Genomic DNA, 23,271 nt, shown 5'->3' with positions numbered 1-23,271 from the left:
CATTCTTAACCTAAACTTCTTTTTCCTTATTATGTCATCTACAATACCCCTCGAGAAACCGTTAGTGGCTGCTATTTCCTGTATTGTACATCTTTCTTTTGTGAACCTATAATGTGTTAGAGGGAAAGTCAAAAGACGATGCACCAAGAAATTTAACCCAGCACGTTTATGCTGTCCACAGTGATGTGAACTGTCAGGAATATACCTGTACGTGCTTGTTTCTTTTCTAAATATATCGTATTCTAACCCTTCATCTTGGCTCCTCATTACCAAAACGCCAAGAAATGGTACCATTTCATATATTGTTAAATAATAGATAAGGCAAAATTGGAAAATTAATTTAGGTTGGTATACGTGTATGATTGGTACGCCTGAATGGTTTACCTGTATGGGTTATTACCTTTATAGCATAAATAGGATTAGTTCGCACTAGTTCTTAGTTTTAATCATCCTCTTTGAAGATGATCACTTGGTGATCGAAACACATGTCGAGGTGTTAAAAATAACGATTTGGTGTTGGGAAAAAACTCCAGTAATATTCATTACTTCACCAAAGGTTCCAAACAGTGCCTCATAAGTTGTTTTCAATATATGAATATTGGAATTTTCATAAACTTTGGCAATATTTTCAAATATATAGACGCTGACTTCAAAAAGAAACAATCTCTCACAATTGTAGATTTGTCAAACAGAATAATACTTTTTAGTGAACAGGCAGGGAGATATAATTCAATATCTGAAATAGATCAATTATGTCTCGTAACTTTTTCTTTAATTGCGGCAATAACCAACCTATTTGTCGCTAATTGAGTTAAAAGTGAAAGTATTTGTTGAATGCTTCGGTTAACCTACGTATGTGCGGGACTTGGACTACAGTATAGTTACCAAGTGAGACATGCTTTGGAAAATTATGAAACTGCAGATAAACGAAGTCATTAACAGACTTATACGGTATGAAAATCACACTGGCGCGAATTGCGAAAAAAACTGATTAGCTTCTGGAAAATTCCATCAGGCATTTTGAAATATACAAATATGATACTGAAACAAACGTTTTCAAGATTAAACATTTTGATGAATCAAAGAGTACTCCTTCATTCGAAAAATATAACCATTCAGGTGAATTCCAATTGAAATATTTGATATAGATAGGATTTATGGTTGAATGAAAGTTAATGACAAATAATGATATACTCATGTGGGTCATTAAAGAAACGTCATCGGACGGTGAAGTACAACTAAAAAAGACTTCGACATACTAAAAAGTTTAGGTTTATGCATCGCAAACGATTTCATCTAGATAGAATAGACGTTTTCAATGTGGAGCTGAATTTGAATTCAATTTTATTCCTCGTGAGATGACGATTGACTATTGTTTCGTTTTCAAATCAAAAAAATGTTTGCTCTGGGTTTAGAAAAAAATGTAAGGCAGTATGTTTCGTTGCAAATGAATTAATTTTAACATCTTCTATATTACAACTCAATTTCATGATTATGATTTGATAGTAATTATTTTTCACAATATTGAATTACTATAAATAATTGAAACTGGATTTAATTTGGATTCAATTACTTAAGAGCCGCATAGAGTCTGGTGTTAGTTAATTTTCCATGTAAAATGAGATATTTCAAAATAAATGATAATTCAATGTATATTTTTATCGAAATGCATCTTTCGAATTCTGTAACTTGTGAACAATTCTCTACAACTACACACCAACTTTTTCTAAAAAAAATGTTTCAATACAAAAGTACCGAGTAGGAAACCAAATTTATTTTGTGAAAAATGGAATTTCAGGATGAATGATTCACTTGCATTCCTTCCCAACTGATTTCATTGTTTCTTATCAGATTTTCTGCTAAGAAAGAAGAAAAAGGGCCTAAAAACGAAACATCTCAATATCCCCATTATAGACATTTATAATCAAACTTGAGAGAATTACGTAATAATTCATGTTCATAGATGTAGGTCACCTCAGTTACAATAAAATGATCTAATTTCGCTAGATCGATTCACGATAGCTTCATCAAATGTATTCATCCTCTTGCTTATTACAAATCGATAAATGAAAATGATAGGTTATATTTTTACCGAGTTTTTTCAACCCGAGGTTAACAAATGTAAACAATACGGTGAGTAAGAATAATTGATGGAATCGTGATTCTGTCTAATTATAGACGTGGACTCACTACCTATTTGCAATAACCATCTTTAACAAAGAAGAATTTCAAGAACAATTGTCTCAGGTCGTGACTTATTATTCTCGACCAGCTGTTGATATGATTGGATTGGTGAAATCATGCTGTTCAATAAAAATGCATCAGTATCGTCACCGATGCGTTCAATAAACACAGTATGTAACAACGAAAACTTAACAGAGCCGTTTTTGAATATAAAAAGTGAGATTTTTAAAAAAAGCTCGGACACGTCGATTTATAATTAAAGGGGGACACCTTTCAGACTAATCAGATTTTTTGTAGTACGCACCCCCTCGGAGGGGTGCGTCCGACGACCCTTATTTAGATGGGGAAAGTAGGTCGAGTGACAACTTGTTTTAAATGTCTTTCGAATACCTTTACATCTCTATTAAAAGAAAAATTTTGTAACGATTAGTTTTCGAGGTAATTTGAAGATTAAAAGGTATTTTTATTGAGTTCAACTTTTTTTAAATAAATCAAATTATTTTTAAGGTACAATTTACGTTCAGAACTTTCATAAAAAAATTAAATTTTTGCTTTATATGACAACCTGCTAATAAGTGTCCATTTGATTTCGTAAAAATAAATGTAAGAATTATTTGTTTATTACCAGAAGATTTTTTCGGAGGATGGGGTTGGTTACCACTTACCTACACAACGAATACAACCTGCTGATTTCCTTGAATGCTGATGACACAGAAAAGTTTAAAAAACTGTTTTAGGGTTAATAAATCCCAATAGTTGTTTTTAAAGCAAACACAAAAAAGTAACACCTGATAAGGAAATTGAGAGTGAATCTTCAAAATGTGCGCCATTTTGCTCCATGCGACAATATAGATTTTGTTCGAATTTTGCTCTTACATTATTCACCATCTCAGGAGTTAAAGCTCGGCATTCATCAATAATTCTATGACGTAATTCATCCAAATTGGCTGGCTGTGTAGCATAAACTTTAGACTTTAAATATCCCCACAAAAAGTAGTCCGGTGGTGTTGAATCTGGTGATCGTGCTGGCCATTCAATTGGACCTCTTCTGCCAATGCATTGTCCTTCAAAATGATTATTCAAAAAATTTTGAACCTGCTGGGCATAATGGGGTGGTGCACCGTCTTGTTGAAAATGGATAAATTAATCTTGACATCTTGTATCCTGTTCAATTATTTCAACAATACGAGGTTGTATTGCCTCTTCAAGAAGTTGTAAATAAGAATCACCGGTTAAATTTCCATCAATGAAAAATGGACCTATAATATGATTGCCTAATATTCCGGCCCAGACATTCAACTTTTGGGGATGTTGGGTATGTATTTCTGCGTACCAGAAATATACTGTCGCTCTTTTTCCTACAATGTCCCATCATCTATCAATAAACTTGATAGTTCACTTCTAAATTTACCTAGAAGAGCCATGAATTCGAAGAGCTTCCGCTGTACTTTTAATGAATCTAACTTAGCACCTGAAATGCTCCCTATTTCATTACTTTTCTCCAGACCTAATTTTCCCTTTTTTTTTCTATTCTTCTGTTCTGTTTCTCCCCACTTCAAATAAAATCTGAAATCTGAACCGGATGGCCATCTATTTACCATGAATATTCAATGTATTGTCCGATGTATTATTACCTTAAATAACATCCTGCAACATTTGAGATCTACAGAAATGGTAAACAGTAGGCAAATTGTTATTATTATCATTGTTATTGAATAGAATTGGCAAGGTATCCAATGCAAAAATCAGATTCGTAATCAGAAATGTGGAGCTATCATCAGGCATGTGAATAAATCATTAGATAGGTATCAATTTTTCACGATATCCTTTCAAAATTCAACTTCGTTCTGATTCTCATGGACCTCCAGTATAACATTTATAAGTTACAAGGAATGATCAAAGCCTACATTCACGGCAGAGCCCGTTGGCTATAATGCAAATTTAAATACTCCATCATAATTACACCAAATCATATTCACACATGGAAATGTCGTTAAGATTCATTGCGAAATCAAAGCTGCCTAGGCTTGTAATTATTCTTTTGGACTAGCCAACTCGTGCTATGTAATATCGCTGCATTGAATTGGTTCGTTGACTTGATCTTATTTTGACCAACTCCACAGTTGCAAAACTGGTTGACTTTGATTATAGCCTTCAAAGTATTCGGTTTTTTGCCGAATACCAATGGAGCCAGATTTATTTCAGAAAATTCACAATGTCCTTACTCATTATTCAATTAAGAGACTGCTTTATAGTGTGGAAGTGTCGATATGAGGTGATTGAGGAAACAGACAAAATAATAGTTGTTTTGCTCTCAAGGTTCACTATTATTTATAGCTGAGTGTGTTTCTATATGACAAACGGTTAGTTGAGAAACCGAGAAACAATCAACTGTTCTCTTGTTATGTTTTACAGCCACTCTCGAATGGTTTAAGGTCATATTCAGGTCTCCCCATTAGCGGAGTTTATGGCAGAACAATAGCGAATGCCTCTACATTTCAGAAGTGATGTCAACACCTTTTTCTATTTCTCGTATCTGAAATTCAATGGTGTATCGACAATGCAGGTAGAAAATATAGTATATACAAAAAATATAAGGTACGAATGTTCTTAACCAATGAGATATCAATAAATAAGCTTCGAACAATAAAAATGATACGGACTTGTCCAGCAAATATTTTATAATAGCTGTTGTATTGAATAGAAATCTCCTAAATTGAAAGGGGTATATGTTCAGGAGATATTGATTTTTGGGAATTGAGGTTTTGGTTTTCCACAGCTCCATCTTTATACAAAAAAAGTGGGACACTTCTTCTTTGATCCGCGTACCAAAAATTCACAAATAGGATACAAACATGACAGATGTTTTTCCTAATAAAATATCTGTTTGGAGAAAGTAGTATCATGGTTTTTGTTTGACATTTTTAGTTAAAAGTTTCTCCAACACATATTTTCTCATAATTTTGTTTCAATAATCCACTGATAATTTTTCAATAAAAACATTATATCAACAATTATTTTTTCTTCAGGTTTCTCAACTAATGTATTTGTTTTCATGAGTATTATTATTTTTCGCCTAGGCATTACCTGCCCCGTACAGGATTTCCAAAATTTTGGAAATCCGATTACGGTTTCTTTTATGTATTCCAACATTCTTGTTTCCTGGACTAGTTTTACGATTATGGAATGAGCTATATTGTCTGCAGCGAAACTTATGTTCCTTTTTTAACACGCTTATTAAGCTCCACTCGGTATGTTTGTTAGATTGTAACCAACTTTTTGGACTCAATTTTGACAAACTTCAAACGGACAGATGTATTTTGAACTTTGTACACTTATCAAGAATCGATGACACTACAATAATTCCATAAATTTATCTCATTATTCTGATCAGGAATACCAGGATTACATAACTTTCCCACTACAGGCAGTACTGAGAGCAAGTGAGACAGCCACACTGTCTATGCATGCGTATATATTTTATACCGTATTTTATACGATACCGTCTTGATTTTTGTTGAAAATGTGTTTTTTATTTTGATTTTCTTTTGAACAACCTATCAAGGAGGTGTACGTACAGCGCCATCTGCCCACGAATAGATCAAGCAATAATGCTGATAATTCTGTAAATACAGATCTCGAGCTTGGGAGTTACAAACAAACTTGCATACAAACAAACATACATACATACATATAGGTGAAGTTAATATAAAGCGTGTGAAAAAAGTGACTGTAGACGGTTCATTGAATTTCATTTATATATTCTTCTTTTTCGACTACCCTGTATTATTAATTATCAAAATTTCATATAAAGTCTATTGAAATTGATAATCATTGTGGGGTCTGCAATCATCATTTTTGACATAAAAAATGTCAAAAACCGTTAGACTAAGATATAGGACATTATGCTAAGTCGGACATTTCCAACTTCAGGCCAATCAGTCTTTTAACATGTATACCAGAAATTTTTGAAATAGCAATGGTAAATCGATTAGTAAAATTTTTAACAAACTTCAAAATGTTTTCTAATAATCAGCATGGCTATCTAAAAAATAAGTCAATTGAAACTGCTTTGATGTATCTCAGCAATGAAGTCCTAGAAGCAATGGACAAAGGAGATCTATCATGTGGCGTTTTCATGGATTTATCTAAAGCCTTCGATTGCATAGATCATGACATTTCATTATGGAAACTCTATAAATATGGAATTCGTGGAAAATCGTACGACTGGTTCAAATCATACATGAAAAAGAGAAAGCAAGTAGTAGAACTCAATCAAAAAGACAAAACGGCAAGATCTGATGCTTTAGATGTGTCTATGGGTGTCCCACAGGGTAGTATTCTCGGTCCAATATTATTTATTATATTTATCAACGATATTAATGAGGTTATAGTAGATATAAACACTACTCACATGATCAATTATGCTGATGATACCAATCTTCTATTACAGGTGCGAACTTACCTGATATTATAAAGAAGGGTAGCAAAATAATAGAACAATTCAAATATTATTTTTTAGGGAATAAGTTAGTTCTGAATGATGGAAAAACAAATTGTATCATGTTCAAAGTCAATAACAGTATAGAAACACCACAAAACATAATTATGCACAATCAAAAAATCAATCAACTTCAGTGAAGTTTCTAGGCATATACATTGATGACACTTTAAGTTGGAGTAGTCAGATAGACAACCTTTGCAATAAACCATCCGCGGTAACATACGCCATGAGAGTTCTAAAAAAAATGTTGATCTTGAAGCACTAGTTACAGTATATTATGCGAATTTTTACTCCGCTATGAGACAAGGGATAATCATCATAGAGTTTTCCTATGTCAAAAAAATTATCAGAATAATCTTTGATATAAATACAGGAGATTCCTGCAGAGGGGCCTTTAAGATCAACAAACTACTTACTGTGTCAGCAATCTACATATATGAATTAATAAAATTTATTATCAATCATCCAGGTCATTTTGACATACATCGCAAAACGCATATTTACGAGACAAGGCAAAAAATAGACTTCTCATATCCCATCCATGCAAAATCCCTATATGAACGTAGCACTATCTATGCTGGAATGAAATTTTGTAATAATCTTCCGAAAAACATAAAAGATATTGTCGTTGCTAACAGATTTCTGAAATCTGTAAGAAAATTCTTGTGTAATCTAGAGCCCTACAATACCTACTGATGAATATTTTCTAGCCTGTGGAAATTTATGAACCAAATTTTATTCAAAATTGCGCTATGTATTTATAGAAATTATCTCTACTTTCAGTAATCATGCGCAATATGACGCACATTTTAATATGTTTGTAATCGTGTTTGAAACTTTAAGCTATTCATTTTGAATGCTTCATTTTTAGATTTATATGTACACATATTTGATATCTTTACAAATTTCTTTTTGACGTATTTCTCAGACAAAAAATGTCTGCCACTCCTGTGTACAAAAGGTATATGGATTCTGATGTGGAATCCAAGAATGTAATAATTTATAGGATATTCCATTGGAAATAACGAAGTTGACAGCTACTTCGCTACTTCGGAGGTGCAACCATTTTGAAAAAATTTCACCAGAGTTCACTCCATCGACTTCAGTATATTGTCAGATTTTCAGATCCTTTCTAATTATAGTTTTTTCACAATCGATCGATACAATTCCTGTAGATTCACCCTGTATATCTAACTTGAATCTGATTTCAATGTCCACAAAGGCATCAGCGTTATACAGTCATAATAAAAGAATAATTATTATAATGCTTGTGAGTACTCCAATTACTTCGTAGAATGGAATAACAAAGGGAAAGATTCATTTTCTAAAATGTGGTTATAGAAAGTTTTACTATTTTACGATAATAATGATGATAACCATTCTCAATTCTTGTGAATCAATTAGCATACACTCCATTGTTTATTAGAGAGTTTGGATGCACGAATAAACACAATTCACCAATAAATGCATAGCTGTACATTCGTTATTCGTGATCGTTACTCAAGATGATATAATGAATTATTGAATTTGAGTTGTTTGAAAATGATGTGTGGGCGGATTTCATATAATCTAATGGGATATTAATTGCTTTCAGTCAAGGAAGTATTTTGTGAAAATGGTTCATCAAGGTCACTGTAGAATTACTAAAGAAGAATGAAATATATTTGATTTCAGATAAACATCTCCGAATGATGACCTTGTTCTTTCTATTATAATGATACAGGTTGTAACAAAATCACTAGAAATGTTTTTTAAGGACATTCACATTGGATTTGAATCGCTGGAAATCAAATGCAAAGGGCTTTTTTCGAAATTTTAATATCTCAAATAATTTATGGACATTCATTTATCTCTATTACAATAACATCTTGCATACCGAATTTTAGGATGAGGGGGTGTTAGTGATTGTTCTACAGACAACGTGAATGTGGTTCAAAAATGGATTTTAAAACTAATATTTGCCAAGACATGTGACTGTAGTATATAAAGAAGCTCAAATCATGGACATCAGACAATTTTTGGCATAAAAATATTATTACTCATTGAAAATGAAAGAATTATATTACAAGTTTATGAACATTATGAGCATTATGCGCATACACGAAATAATGATTCAATATTTTTACCCCATGTTACGAAATTATTTGACAACGAAGTGTCAATTACCTGGCATTAAGAATATATGAACAAATACCTCATGAGATTCAGAATATTGAAAAATTTTGAAAATTCAAAAGGTAGATTCTCAAGACGGAACGTAATATTGTTAGTAATATGATAAATTCTAAGTGAGTATTTGGAAGAAAAAAAAAAGAAAAAAATGTACCTCCTGATTATGTCATTTACCGAAGTGTGAAATTCACTTTACCCAAATATGACTTTACCTGAATCTGTCATTATATCATGTAGAAGCAGTTTGAACTGCATCTGTGATTTTTCTGTTCATTTGTTTATTACATGTGTTACATCGATTTGTAGATAGGATGCGTAATCACTAAGAGTTTGGGCAAGGAGTCTGTTTTCATTGCCAGGGTTGTCATCGGTAGGCAAATCATCGTTATGGACCCCACCACCTTGCCTCTGACCCCACCGAGGAGTTCGACTGTGGGGCCCCTTCCTCAATTACTAGAAACCAATGGGTCCACCGGGTGGTTAGTTCTTACTGAAGTTTTTCTTAACTGAAAATCATCTTTATGACATCAATGAATTTTGTCGATTCATCCAAATGAATAGAGATGCCTTCAAATAGACACCTAATAGCAGGAGAGGCCACGATGCAAAATGAGAATTTACTCGAGCGTCATCGAGACATATTAGGTTGCAAAGCTTAGATGATAAGAAGAAAAAAACGTTATATAATATATACTTTTTCATCGATGGGGAAAGCGGCTATAGATTTTTAAATATGTAAAAAAAATACTGCTATATGGACACACTCGAGCGCGTCAGATATTGATAGCATCAATGTCCTATGTATTTTTGATGATGTTGGTATGTTAATCTGATCGTTTGCATGATGTGAGTGGTTGTACGTAAGGGTTAAAAGTAAAAAAAAATGTATTCAAGTTCGTCAGATTTTCTGAGGAGGTGTTGAGTGCAACAAAAAAATATCTCATTCAATAATCTGACGATTTCGATCTGACGCAAACTCGTGGCCATTATTATAATGTGCAAAAAAAAATCGACATTTTGAAATACTCAAGCGCGTCAGATTAGAATATATATGGTTCATCTTTGAGTTTTAGACGTGTTGTCTCATAATCTGACGATTTTCTAGAGGGATTCGCTCAATCTGACAAAAACAATATTTTTTTAAAATTTTTTCATTCATTAAACTTAATCAATTGAAAAGGTCAGAAAATAGCATGCATACAAATAAGTGTATGTTTTTCAAGTAGAATTCTTGTATTTATAGGAGAATCATTTTACAAAAATGCTCAAAAAAATTTAATTTTTTATAATCAATTGAATAATCAATGAAGGAAAGAGAAGTGGAACTTTTTATGGTTTTTACCACTTTTAGTAAAAAACAAAGAAAGTTCAATTTATATTTTTTTCGTAGTGACGGCTACATCCATCATTTAATTGAATAATCAATCTTCATCTTCATCACGAACGAGTCTCTATGATCAACTGTGATGGCGTCATGGCAACAGAATTCAGAGTGGGGACGGAGTGAGAGAGTAATAGATAGAAAAAAAGTGAATAGTGGAATAGGAGAAATAGAGGGAAACATAGGCATCACACAGCTGCATGCGTTGAATTTTATCGACGAGTTTTTGTTATTTCGGTTTGCAGAAATCGTCAGATTATATATTTTTTGTTATCCTTGAATTATTTTCTTCAAAATAAAAAAAAATTAGCTACGCTATTTTTTTTACAACTTTGCTCCCCTTTCTTTACGTCACTCTCAAATTGTCAGATTACTGGAATATACACTTTTCAGCAGGTGATTAACTCACCCTACCATAACCTGACGCGCTCGAGAATTTCTGATGATCAATTTTTTTTACTAATCTGATCCTTCATCCCTCACAGGCGGCCTTTAATATGGAGCTCATATTTGGTGAAGGTACTTAACCGGGTACAAGGTATCCCCCTGTATATTAATCTGCCGCGCTTCAGTAAATCCCGAAATCCCTGCTTGGGCTCCCCCTATTAGGGGAAATAATTCCACTTTAAAACATGCCCACAGCATGCTGTCTTACTTTATTCCTATGTAGCGGTTATTTGCGAAACAAATGATAAATTGTCAATTCAAGCCGCCGGGCATGATATTGCAAATGTGCTAGATACGTTACGTAAGATCGTGATAATAGTTCGTTATTCTAAATAATGCTGATCATTACACGTTCTGTATAAAATAGTGTTGCATTTCCATTTATGAACAATGAAAAAGAACCGAGTTCGTTACCGTCGACTTGGAACGCTTCTTATGGAATCCATGGAATTTTATACATTTCATTTCATTTCACTTATCTTTCAAACTAGTTCACAAGTTGAACCAAAATCTTTTGATAGACATTCCTAAGAGATCTGGCAGTCTAAGCGATTGTGACTAGAAATCATCACTGATGCTTCGAATTTTTTTTGTAACTCCTTTCCCGCCAAAATTGTCCACATCAAAAGTGTTAATAATATTCGACTATGGGACTATGGGACTAAAGAACTAGGTAGGAAAGTGGTATTTAAAAGAAGCCATACACTACATAGCCTTTTAGACAATCCAAAGGACAAAGTCGAGAATTCAGAAAAGTCTGGAATTTACGAAATTTAATGTTAGGACTGCGATCAAAATATTATGGACAGACTAAAAGATCTATTGAAATAAGATATGAGGAAGACTCTGCACACCTAAAATATGTTAAGCCCAGAAAAATTAGTCGATGGCCCTTGTTTTTCAACAAAACCATTCCATACCATCTACTGTACAAATAAAGACAACATTGTATGTAAATTTGGTTCACTCCTCCATTGCTTGTCATCATCAACTGTGATTTTGTTTCTCCATCGGACATATCCTCTATTTATTTCAGCTGTTAAAAGTTACCTTCATTTATAAACGAACTGGATAACTTAAAATCGTTTTATTTCTAAATCTCTGTCGAACCCAAGCATTATTCAAAATCTTGTTGGACTCAAAGTTCTATTACAACTTGGCGCCCAATGTGGGGCCATAACAACAATTTAACCACGAGACTTTAGAGATTCATACTCCACCGAGTGAGCAAGTCAGTAAAGCATTGGGGATTGAAGATTTCCGGTTGTTGGTGAAAATCAACGCCTGGATTCAGATAGCAGCCTGGGCATAGGTTTATACCAAGGCAGTGAAAAACCAAGTCAAGCGTAACATTTCATGGTGGGGAGCCAGCACTAGCAGCCAGCACTTAAAGGTATTTCTAGCTACACCCAGACTTATCTACTTTATGGAATCGAATATGTGAAACATGTTCTTTGAAACGCAGGATTATAGTTCGCTCAGTTTCACCAACATACTTTTCATGGCCTGCTCTCATTTTCCATTTTTACTCATGATTTCTGACTTTTCACCTTTGAATGTGTTTGATTTATCTGCAATATGAAGAAAGGGGGCGGATTCAGGAACGGCGTGAAACGAAAGGAAATGAGTTCGAATAGTTCGAATTTCTAGCAATTCAAAAAAATGTGAAAATGTAATTGACTCAATGAATTTTACTGAGTACATTTAAAAAACGTATTTGAATCATGAACAGAAAAAGTGTTGAAGAACTTTAAAGGAACATACTGCAAAATTTTTTATGTGCTCCTCACATAAACAACATTGTAAGTAAGTACAGTTTTGAAATAAAAAATTTATTAAAGCCAGCGGAGTAGTTGTTTTCTGATAGGCGTCAGTCCATTCAACCTACTTTGTAGGTATATTCGAGACTGGCTTGAACGTTTAAAGTTAATTTCTTTAGATTTGTTTACTGCCAGTCTTCAAGCATAGCCCACTGACTAATGAGAAAAAAAAAGTTATGATTTTTCCAAAAACTTTCATTGATGTGAAATACATTCAATATAATTTCCACGAGTATTTAGTCATTGTATGTCCGGTTTTGTATGTCATCTTCAAATAAATTGCTACCTAATAAGTTGTGACTTCATCGTCATCGTTGTGGCGCTGCCCAGCCAGATGTGCTTTTAGATGCAGAAACGAATTGTAGTCACCCAGTGCTTGATCGGGACTGTATGGTGGCTGATCCAATTGTTTCCAGCCAAATGACAAACGGTCGCCCAAATCGTCCCTCATCGTGAATGTTTCTAATTGTTAAACGGTATTTACTATAAAAATATGCTATGTGTGTTTTGGTTTAATTCCAAGAATGGCCCATCTATCCTGTAGGAGGTACTCAGTATTTATTTTTTGAAATACAAAACAGTTTCAGTCACAATTACTCAGCCTTGATAGTCACGGCTCGAATCAGTGATGGAACATCTTTTCTATCCGGCAGTTCCATATTCTCTATGACTGCTCATTAGGCTATTAAAGGATTATTGTTGTGGATACATTAACATCGTTCTTATGGTACCTACGTTTCATCAAGTTAATGGATCGGAAATGATTAGATAATTAAATATTCCTCGTGAACAATCCTCTGAAACAGTTGATTACTTGAAGGATATTGATAACCACCGATTGTCATGAAAACTAAAAAAATATTCCATGCGGATAAATATCTCAAGGATAACTACTCTGAGGAGATTACGAATCAGTGTGATGTAAAAGCGGACTGGTCCCAAATTTTTGAGGAGATAAAACCTGAAAGTTCACTTAGAAAAAACACAAATGAAACCTCGGATATTCTTAATTGAAATTTCCTAACCTTGAAGTCAGAACATGTATGAAATGAGTCACACTGCCTCTCGTTAGAAGACCAGAGTGAGAAATAAGTCCTCATAAAATATGAAGAGGTGAGCGCTACATATGAGGTTTTCTATTTTTGAGAGAAGCATTGAAGCTATAATTTCTTTGGGTTCTGTGTTCCATACTGATTTTTTTCATATCAAATTCAATACTGAATATACTTTGAAAAATAAATCATATAATAGTCTGAATTTGATCACACATAAACTACAAAATGGCTCAAAGCGTGTTACAACAGAAACAATTCTCAATAATTATAGTTCCTTTCATTTTTCTTTTCGACAACTACTCCGAAGGAACTTAAATTATATGCACGTGCAAACAAAGCAGGTTTTTGTTGTTGGGTGTGTTTATAATCGAGTTCATTATTGCAAAAAAGAGTAATTCATAACATGAATTGGTCGTGGAAATATCATTAAATCTGGTACGTGTTCTTGTTCCATACAGCTTTTGAAGAGTGACATTATTTCATATCCGAATATGGCAACAGCGCAAAAGTTATACACAGTGAAATTTCTACTCAGTTATCAGGCGCTTCGCTATCAGTGATATCAAAAATCATGGCCAAAGCCGTACACCACCATATTCTTAAATTAGACGACCATGAATATAGCTTTCAGAAACAAAGATTAACATGCGACCTTCTATCGTATGTCACCCATATTTGGAATAACGCAATCCACAAACATACAGAAAACTACGACAGAAAAGAGAAGGCGATAACGCTTAACCAGATTTGGAATCCCATACTGAAAGATGCTAAGGTGGCAGCAGTGAAACGAAATGTAACAGGTAATAACACTTCGGTCATAGATGTTGAGGTGGTAGCAGTGCAGCGCAATGTAACAGGTAATAACACTTCGGGCAAAGATGTTGCGGTGGTAGCAGTGCAACGCAATGTAACAGGTAATAACACTTCGGACAAAAAAATGCTAAGGTGGCAGCAGTGCAACTCAATATAACAGGTAATAACATTTCGGCCAAAGATGTTGAGGTGGCAGCAGTGCAACGCAATGTAACAGGTAATAACACTTCGGATAAATATGCTGAGGTGGTAGCAGTGCAACTCAATATAACAGGTAATAATACTTCCACCGAAGATGTCGAGGTGGCAGCAGTGAGATGCAATGCAACAGGTAATAACACTTCGGATAAATATTCTAAGGTGGCAGCAGTGCAACGCAATGTTACAGGTAATAACACTTCATACAAAGATGCTGAGGTGGCAGCAGTGCAACGCAATGTAACAGGTAATAACACTTCGGAAAAAGATGTTGAGGTGGTAGCAGTTTAACGCAATGTAACAGGTAATAACACTTCGGACGACAAAGATGCTAAGGTGGCAGCAGTGCAACTCAATATAACAAGTTACACTTCGGCTTAAGATGTTGAGGTGGTAGCAGTGCAACGCAATGTAACAGGTAATAACACTTCGGACATTGCAACGCAATGTAACAGGTAATAACACTTCGGACGACAAAGATGCTAAGGTGGCAGCAGTGCAACTCAATATAACAGGTTACACTTCGGCTTAAGATGTTGAGGTGGTAGCAGTGCAACGCAATGTAACAGGTAATAACACTTCGGACAAAGATGTTGAGGTGGTAGCAGTGCAACGCAATGTAACAGGTAATAACACTCCGGACAAAGATGTTGAGGTGGTAGCAGTGCAACGCAATGTGACATGTGATACCACTTCGGACAAAAATGCTAAGGTGGTAGCAGTGCAACGCAATGTAACAGGTAATAACACTTAGGACAAAGATGCTAAGATGGCAGCAGTGCAACTCAATAAAACAGGTAATAACACTTCGGTCAAAAATGTTGAGGTGGCAGCAGTGCAACGCAATGTAACATGTAATAACACTTCGGATAAATATGCTGAGGTAGCAGCATTGCAACTCAATATAACAGGTAATAACACTTCCACCGAAGATGTTGAGGTGGCAGCAGTGAGATGCAATGCAACAGGTAATAACACTTCGGACAAATATTCTAAGGTGGCAGCAGTGCAACGAAATGTAACAGGTAATAACACTTCGGACAAAGATGCTAAGATGGCAGCAGTGCAACTCAATATAACAGGTAATAACACTTCGGCTGAAGATGTTGAAGTAGCAGCAGTGAAACGCAATGCAACAGGTAATAACACTTCGGACAAAGATGCTAAGCTGGCAGCAGTGCAACGCAATGTAACAGGTTATAACACTTCGGCCTAAGATGTTGAGATGGCAGCAGTGCAACGCAATGTAACAGGTAATAAGTCTTCGGCCAATAATAACGCACCAACTAGAAAGGTTGGTAGATATAAATATAGCTTACGAACTAGAAATCACGAGTCATCGGTGAACCATCACGATGAATAGACCTCTGAAGAAGCCAGCCAATGGTGTTGGCGAAACTTTAGGATACAGTTCCTAACCACGACGGCTTTCAAACCTGAACAAAGATCGTAACACTGAAAATCTTGACTGCGGAAGCCTTAATCAATTTATCAATGAAAAAACTGGAGATTCGTGTTTAAAAAAGCAAAGTTGATGATGAATCTAATGAACGAAATGTCGCATTGTAAATTTGTCTGTATCAGATTATAACAAATATGAATATTGCCAAAACAATAACAGATATTCAAAATTTGAATTATTCTAGTTGCCTAGAATAGAAAGCTTTTGTTTCCTTTTTGTCCCAATAGTGGATCGTAAAGAAATATAAAAGGTCGACTACCAGCCACTCTGTATATTTATTTTGAGCAACGATTACTCTCACTACCTGATTATGAGTCAAAGCGACATAATTCTTTGAAATAGTCGGAATTTTATTCAAAAATTAGAATGCACTCGGTAATTGCAGCTCTTCCCACAAGGATGCATTTGAATATTACGTTCGATGAATTTAAATCAGATTGGGTCAAATAAATCTTCACGAAAAGGAATTGTTGAAGTTTCTGACGGTAAAAAATGCTTTTCAATATGAAATAATATGTAATTTATGGTAAAAAAAAATCAAATTTATATCTTATTATGTATGAAATTTGTTTTGTAACAAAATTCTTAGATTTCGCTAATCTTGATAAGGTAAAATTCATCCAAGCATGTTGAATCAAAAATAATAATACATATATTTCGAATTCAAACCGCTTGTGAGCGTGGTAAATTGTATATTTTCGGACCATAAAAAACACAAGATTTGTGTATGACTTTTCTACGTGCTTTACAAGAACTTTTCCCAAACACCAGAACTGCATGACTTGTTTCAACGCGTGTTCCCGATAATTTGTCATTGCTCGTAGATCTTAATCCGCCATTAGCCATTTCCAGACTCTCGGAAGCATCCAAAAATCTATTGTCATGTACCAATACTCAACAATTTCAGACCCGTTGGCGACATTAGATTTTTCTGATATGTGCTACGTGTTCTTTGAAACGAGTTTCATTGGCTCGCTAGGTCTGACCGATTTATTTTTTGTGAACAGTTGTAGGTGAGAGTAGCTCTCAAAAATACTTTCCCACATCGCAATGTTAGGTCTCTGAGGACAAGATGTTGGGAATTATGAAATAAGCTGACAAAAATATATCGGTCAAACTAAGCGATCCATTGAAACTCAATTCAAAGAACACAAAGAACATGTTTTGATGACAGTAAGATGCCACTTACTGTCAAACTAGGAGAATTGATAACAGTAAGGCAATGATGAACCTTTCCCCTTCGGAAGTCGAGTTTGACATGCTTGTTCAAGGGTAAAAACTTTGCTTTAACCATAGCATGAAATCCAAAAAACTATTACCTTCTTTGTACTAGTGAAAAGTATGAAGACCGGACGCATCTGTGAACCTGAAGACCTAAAATTGTCTTCAGAAGAAATGGGTACGCAAAGTTGAATTCCAGCGGCTCAAGAGAGAAAACATCAACGCAACTCCAGCTAGACCCGTTCATGGAGAAGCCTCTCACTTCTTTGTTGAAAATGTTATAGGCCAGAATGGAAGAATTTTGGAAAAACACAACACATGAAATCAATATTTAGGACAGCAAAACTCTCAGAGAGAATCTAAGGTCAGCTGAGGACCTCAGAAAGCCTTCAGTAATATTGGGGATGTACCAGATTGCAGCAATAGGAAGGTCTACACTGGAACCATGCAAGAATGTATGGGAGTCCGGCTCTCCCAACAAAACAAAAATTTCTGCTTCGGGTGAACAAACGAATCAGCAAATCAGCAGCACATTGTCTAGTTCGAAGAATAACATACTGTAAACGAAACTCAGAATTACGATGTAATAGTATACAGTGTGTCCAAGATAAGGATCCTAAGCATGGGAATCTCAGTACCTGTTGGAGATACAGCTTAGGTTAAATTAGGAAAAAGTTGTGCTCTTTAAAGCTTATTTACATGCCGTTTAGAAACTTGAAGAATTTTCATGGCCTGCTGAGATATTTGGGAAAAACGAGAATTTGACAATATCAATTTTATTTTTTTCTGACTTTATTTGAAAAGATATCAAAAAACGAATGACACTTTTTCATTGGCACTTTTAAGGTACTACACGATGGTATTTTTAGATTTTATATCCGACGTTTCGTTTTCAAGAAACCATCATCAACTTTATTTTTTTATATGACTCGAAACAAAAGTACACCCTGTATCTGATTCCATTTTTTATTACAAATTCAACGATGTATCACATGCCATTGTTTTCTTTTTAGTTTGAAGGAAAATTACATTTTTTCTATTTTAAAAAAAATCTTTAAGTAGGCGTTGCAAACAAATGCTTTGACGTAAATACCTGTCACCGAGCCTGTCAAATATTATTTAATTACACGATAAAATAGTAATTGTCGTTGTTGTTAGCCTGTTTGTCGAGTTGTTGTTTTTAGAGTTATTGTTACTGTTGTCGTAATTATTGTTTATTGTTGAATAGATAATATTGTGTTATTATCGTCGAATATGCCGGGTGAGCATTATAGCCATGAAGAAAAGTTTGACATGCTAACGTGCTACATTTTGTGCCACAAAAATACTGTAAATACAGCAGCAATGTATCTAAATACATATCCAGAAAGAAAGCAGCCATGTAAGTCCATTTTCTTAGAGCTGGCTCGAAATTTAAAAGAATATGGTTCATTTAAAAAGCCTGTTTTATCTCGAAAAAAGGAATCTTCAGAAGAAGCCCAAAATAATGTTTTACAAGCAGTTGTTGAGAACCCTGAAATTTCAACTAGGCAAATCGAAAATAATGTAGGAGTAGCCAAATCCACAGCTCAATTTATTTTGCGTAAAAATAGATATCACCCCTATGAATTTAGGATTTGCCAAGGACTTAAACCAGGGGATTTCGAACGGCGAAGGAATTTTTGCGAATGGTATACACGCGCGTGTGAAGAAGATTATAATTTCCCTTCAAAAATAATATGGTCCGACGAAAGTATGGTCACTAATAATGGTATCTTCAACCGCCGCAATACGCATTACTGAGCTCAGCAAAATCCGCGTGTTAAGAAAATATCAAGACATCAAGAACGTTTTGGGTTCAATATGTGGTGTGCAATTTTAGGAACTAAAATACTAGGTCCGTTTTTTTACTATAATTCTTTGACCGCCGAACGATACCATCATTTATTGCAAAACTATGTAGAAGACTGTTTAGATAATTTTTACCTCTGGCACAGGTCAATAACTGTTGGTTTCAACAAGACGGTGCTCCTGCACATAATTCTAGACAAGTTCGAGAGTATCTTTCGTAGCGATTTCCTGGAAGGTGGATTGGAACCTTTAGTGAAGTGTCTTGGCCAGCGCGATCCCCTGACTTAACTCCTCTGGACTTCTTCATATGGGGTTTTGTTAAAAACCGGGTTTACCAACATTCTTTTGAAACTGAACAGCAGTTACGAGAATATGTAACTGTCGCATTTAACAGTATTACACCAGAGATGTTACGTGATGTTTTAAGTTCTACAGTTAGAAGATCATACATATGTTTGGAAAATAACGGAAACCTGTTTGAACACCTCCTTTGAATCAAATAAAAAATGCGTTGATTTCTTTGTTGTTTTCATTACTTTAAAAAAATCATTATTAACCTACTTAAAAAATACATTTTAAGAATAGAAAAAATGCAATTTTCCCTTAAACTAAAAAGAAAACAATGGCATGTGTTACATGGTTGAATTCGTAATAAAAAATGGAATCAGATACAGGGTGTACTTTTTTTTCGGGCTATTCAAAAAAATAAAGTTGATGATGGTTTCTTGAAAACGAAACGTCGGATATAAAATCTAAAAATACCATCGTGTAGTACCTTAAAAGTGCCAACGAAAAAGTGTTATTCGTTTTTTGATATCTTTTCAAATAAAGTCAGAAAAAAATAAAATTGATATTGTCAAATTCTCGTTTTTCCCAAATATCTCAGCAGGCCATGAAAATTCTTCAAGTTTCTAAACGGCATGTAAATAAGCTTTAAAGAACACAACTTTTTCCTGATTTAACCTAAGCTGTATCTCCAACAGGTACTGAGATTCCCATGCTTAGGATCCTTATCTTGGACACACTGTATAGGGAGGCATATCACACAGGGAAAATTCCAATAGAAAGGAAGAGATAATTAACGTAAATGGAATCTGGCTACCCGTCATGAAAATCTGCGTATCAAGGCTAAAAAACCCGGAAGATAGCTCCGGCTGTGAAATTTCACATTCCTTGATCAATATATAATTTGATAGTCATTCATAACCCGATGAACGCTTCAAAACATGCCATAAGCGCTGATATAATCATGTATTTCATTCAATTTATTCACAGAAGTTATACAACAGTGTTATGAAAAGTAATTTGTTGAGAATGAGTTAGGCTAGACATTTATAGATATATAGGGTGTAACTTTAGGATCTTTCATATAAAGAAACTTCATTGGAACATCCCTTGTTAAGATACAGCCCCTTAAAAGGGGTACATAAAATTTGTATAACAATTTTTTTCACAAGCACTAAAAAAGTTACAATATTGAAATTAACCTGACGTTTTGTACTACCAAAAAGACACTTACCCAGTAATTTATTTGGTTTACACCATGGTTGTAAGGGGTGGAAAACGCAACTCCTAAAATTTATTTCCAATGTGACTTTTTGTCTTATTATTTGTTTACTATTTCAAAATTTATTTCTGATAGCCTGTTTCATTCTTAACAAAAAATGTCTCTTGGGTTTTTTACCCAAAATAAACCAGTTCGCAGCAAAAATTTATTTGACGAACAACTACAGAGATACATAGTCTTAAATGCGAACTGGATTTATTGTTATTTTGTAGTTAGTACCTGCATTAAACGATTGAAGGGTAGTAAACAAAACTAATTTATTAATAACAAAACTAATTTCTTAATAACAAAACATACAACATGTAGAAATCATAGTAAATATTCAATATGTCTACCTTCAGATATTACGCATGCGTCTAGACGTCGGCGCATTGAGCCACGTATTCGCTCAACTATTCCTGGAGTATCTCTGATTACCCTGCACGCATCTATGATGCGGTTTCTTAAGTCCTCTACATCGCGAACAGTAGTACGATAAACCAAATGTTGTGAATGACTGCAAATAGAGAAATCGAGAGGATTGAGATCCGGGAATCGAGCGGGCCAGTTTTGTGGTTCTTCTCGACCTATCCACTGATTAACATATGTTTCAGTTAAATGCGGACGTGCTACTAAAATGGGCGGGAGCCCCATCATGCATAAAAAACATATCCCTTCTGACGCGCAAAGGAACTTCCTCCACCAGTACTGGATGTACTTATCTTGAAAATTCAACGTATACATCACCATTTAATCGAGGAGGTAGAAAATGAGGCCCAATTAAATCATCCCCAATGTCTCCGAGCCACACGTTAAGAGAAAACTGTTCTTGATGGTTAGTTTGGACAATAACGTGGCAGTTTTCATCAGCTCATATGTGGTAATCATGAAAATTAATAATCTTGTCCCGAGAAAAACTACATTCGTCTGTGAATCCCATCGTCTTCAGAAAGTCACAATTTCTTCTGATCATTTCCAGCATCCAATTGCAAAATTCAAGACGGTTCGGAAAGTCTCGCAGTAACTGTGCCTGTACTCGTTGCATTACTCAATCACGTTAAATTTACGAATCAGGAGATTCATATCTAGCCATGCCTTGATTGGTAAAATTGGAATTCATCAGATAATTTTGTCATTAAATATTCCATGCGGACTGTTTAATTGACGTGATGATGAGGTACTTCCTGTAATTAAAATACACGTAGGAAATACATGAGAGGAAAATAAAGATAATTTTTTAGACCGTTGTGTCAACGGCAACGACAGGTTTTTCATTTCATCAATGAATGCTAATTAATCTCTGTGATTATTATTTCATCAATATCATCAATGTATACTAACGATCATATATCATTAATAATTTCATTAATAAATCAAATCTTTGAGTATAGTATTCATTTGATGAGAGATTTGACATGAAAAATTGTTTAGATGACTTGTTTATATGAGTTTTTTGTGAAGTGACAAGCACTAGGCGAAAACCCTGAATATCCTTTGATAGATCTGGTTGAAAATGACGTTGGATTCCATTTACTGTAAGTACATCGAAATCATCCCAATATAGTCCAAAAAATATCATTTCTCAAAAAGTAGGACTCGAAAAGCATAAATAAAAGAGTACGATGGAGGACTATTTATATTTTGGAAACTAGCAACACTAATGTGAATAGGAAAAAGTGATAACACCATAATGAAGTTTGGCATTTATTTAGCATAAACGTACCCACAACGTTCTGATGTGCTACCTGTTTTGATGGCAGTGAGTTGAGAAAATCGATTGGAGAAAAAAGGAATTCCAGAAGAAGGTTTCCGTTGGATTATTTTTAACAATTTTCGACAAGGATTATCTAAACAAGAATGTGTCAATGAATTCGGTTCTTTGTATGTGCCCCAGGGTTCTGTAGTGGGACCAATCTTGTTTATACTATATACAAATGATCTATACTACCATAAACTTCCTAAAAAATGTTTTCTTTTTGCGGATGATACCACTTTGGTGGACTGTCACGGTAGTGTTAATGATTTGAGTGTTTCTGCCAACGCCATCATGAAGTCTGCAAGTAACTGGTTTGTTTCAAATAGACTTCTCCTCAATGAGGCTAAAAATCAAAATCTTATAATTTCCAGAAATACGTATTTAACCTCGGGTAAAAGTGTTAAGCTACTGGGGGTTCATATAGACGACAGATTTAACTGGTCATGTCATGTTGACAAACTGGCCAAGTGTAATATTTATGATTCGTAGACTGAAGGAGTTCGTCGGTATCAGAGCGGTCAAATCTTCGTACTTCGGACTCTTCCATAGTCACATGGTATATGGCATAGTGTTATGGAGGATTCTTGTCATTTCAAAAAAAAATTATATTGCAAAAAAAATACGTCTAATATCTAATGCCAACTTTAAAGATCATTGTCGCCCACTTTTTATTCATCTCAAAATTATGCCGCTTCCTACAGCTTTTGTATATGAAATTCATAAAAATAAATCAAAATATATTTTACAATCGCAACAACATGAATATCCTACAAGATCAGGAAATCTGATAAGAACTGAGAGATTCAGGCTGAGCACCTCAAAAAATAATTCATTGAATTTGAAATTCTATAATAAGTTACCATGCCACATAAAACAACT

General features: G+C 34.5%; 1 protein-coding gene across 1 annotated transcript in view; it reads right to left on the bottom strand.

The window, feature by feature from the left end:
• The window catches only part of Cht7 (Chitinase 7), an 86,821-nt gene that overhangs the window by 23,566 nt on the left and 39,984 nt on the right, over window positions 1-23,271 (bottom strand). The gene's annotated exons all lie outside the window — the stretch shown is intronic.

This window comes from Leptinotarsa decemlineata, unplaced genomic scaffold, assembly GCF_025532065.1.
Source record: "Leptinotarsa decemlineata unplaced genomic scaffold, Ldec_3_MD MMD2_tig00000010_RagTag_RagTag, whole genome shotgun sequence".
NCBI classification, from domain to species: Eukaryota; Metazoa; Arthropoda; class Insecta; order Coleoptera; family Chrysomelidae; genus Leptinotarsa; species Leptinotarsa decemlineata.
The sequence above is the reverse complement of the archived record's forward strand: the minus strand, read 5'-3'. Positions and strand labels throughout refer to the sequence as shown.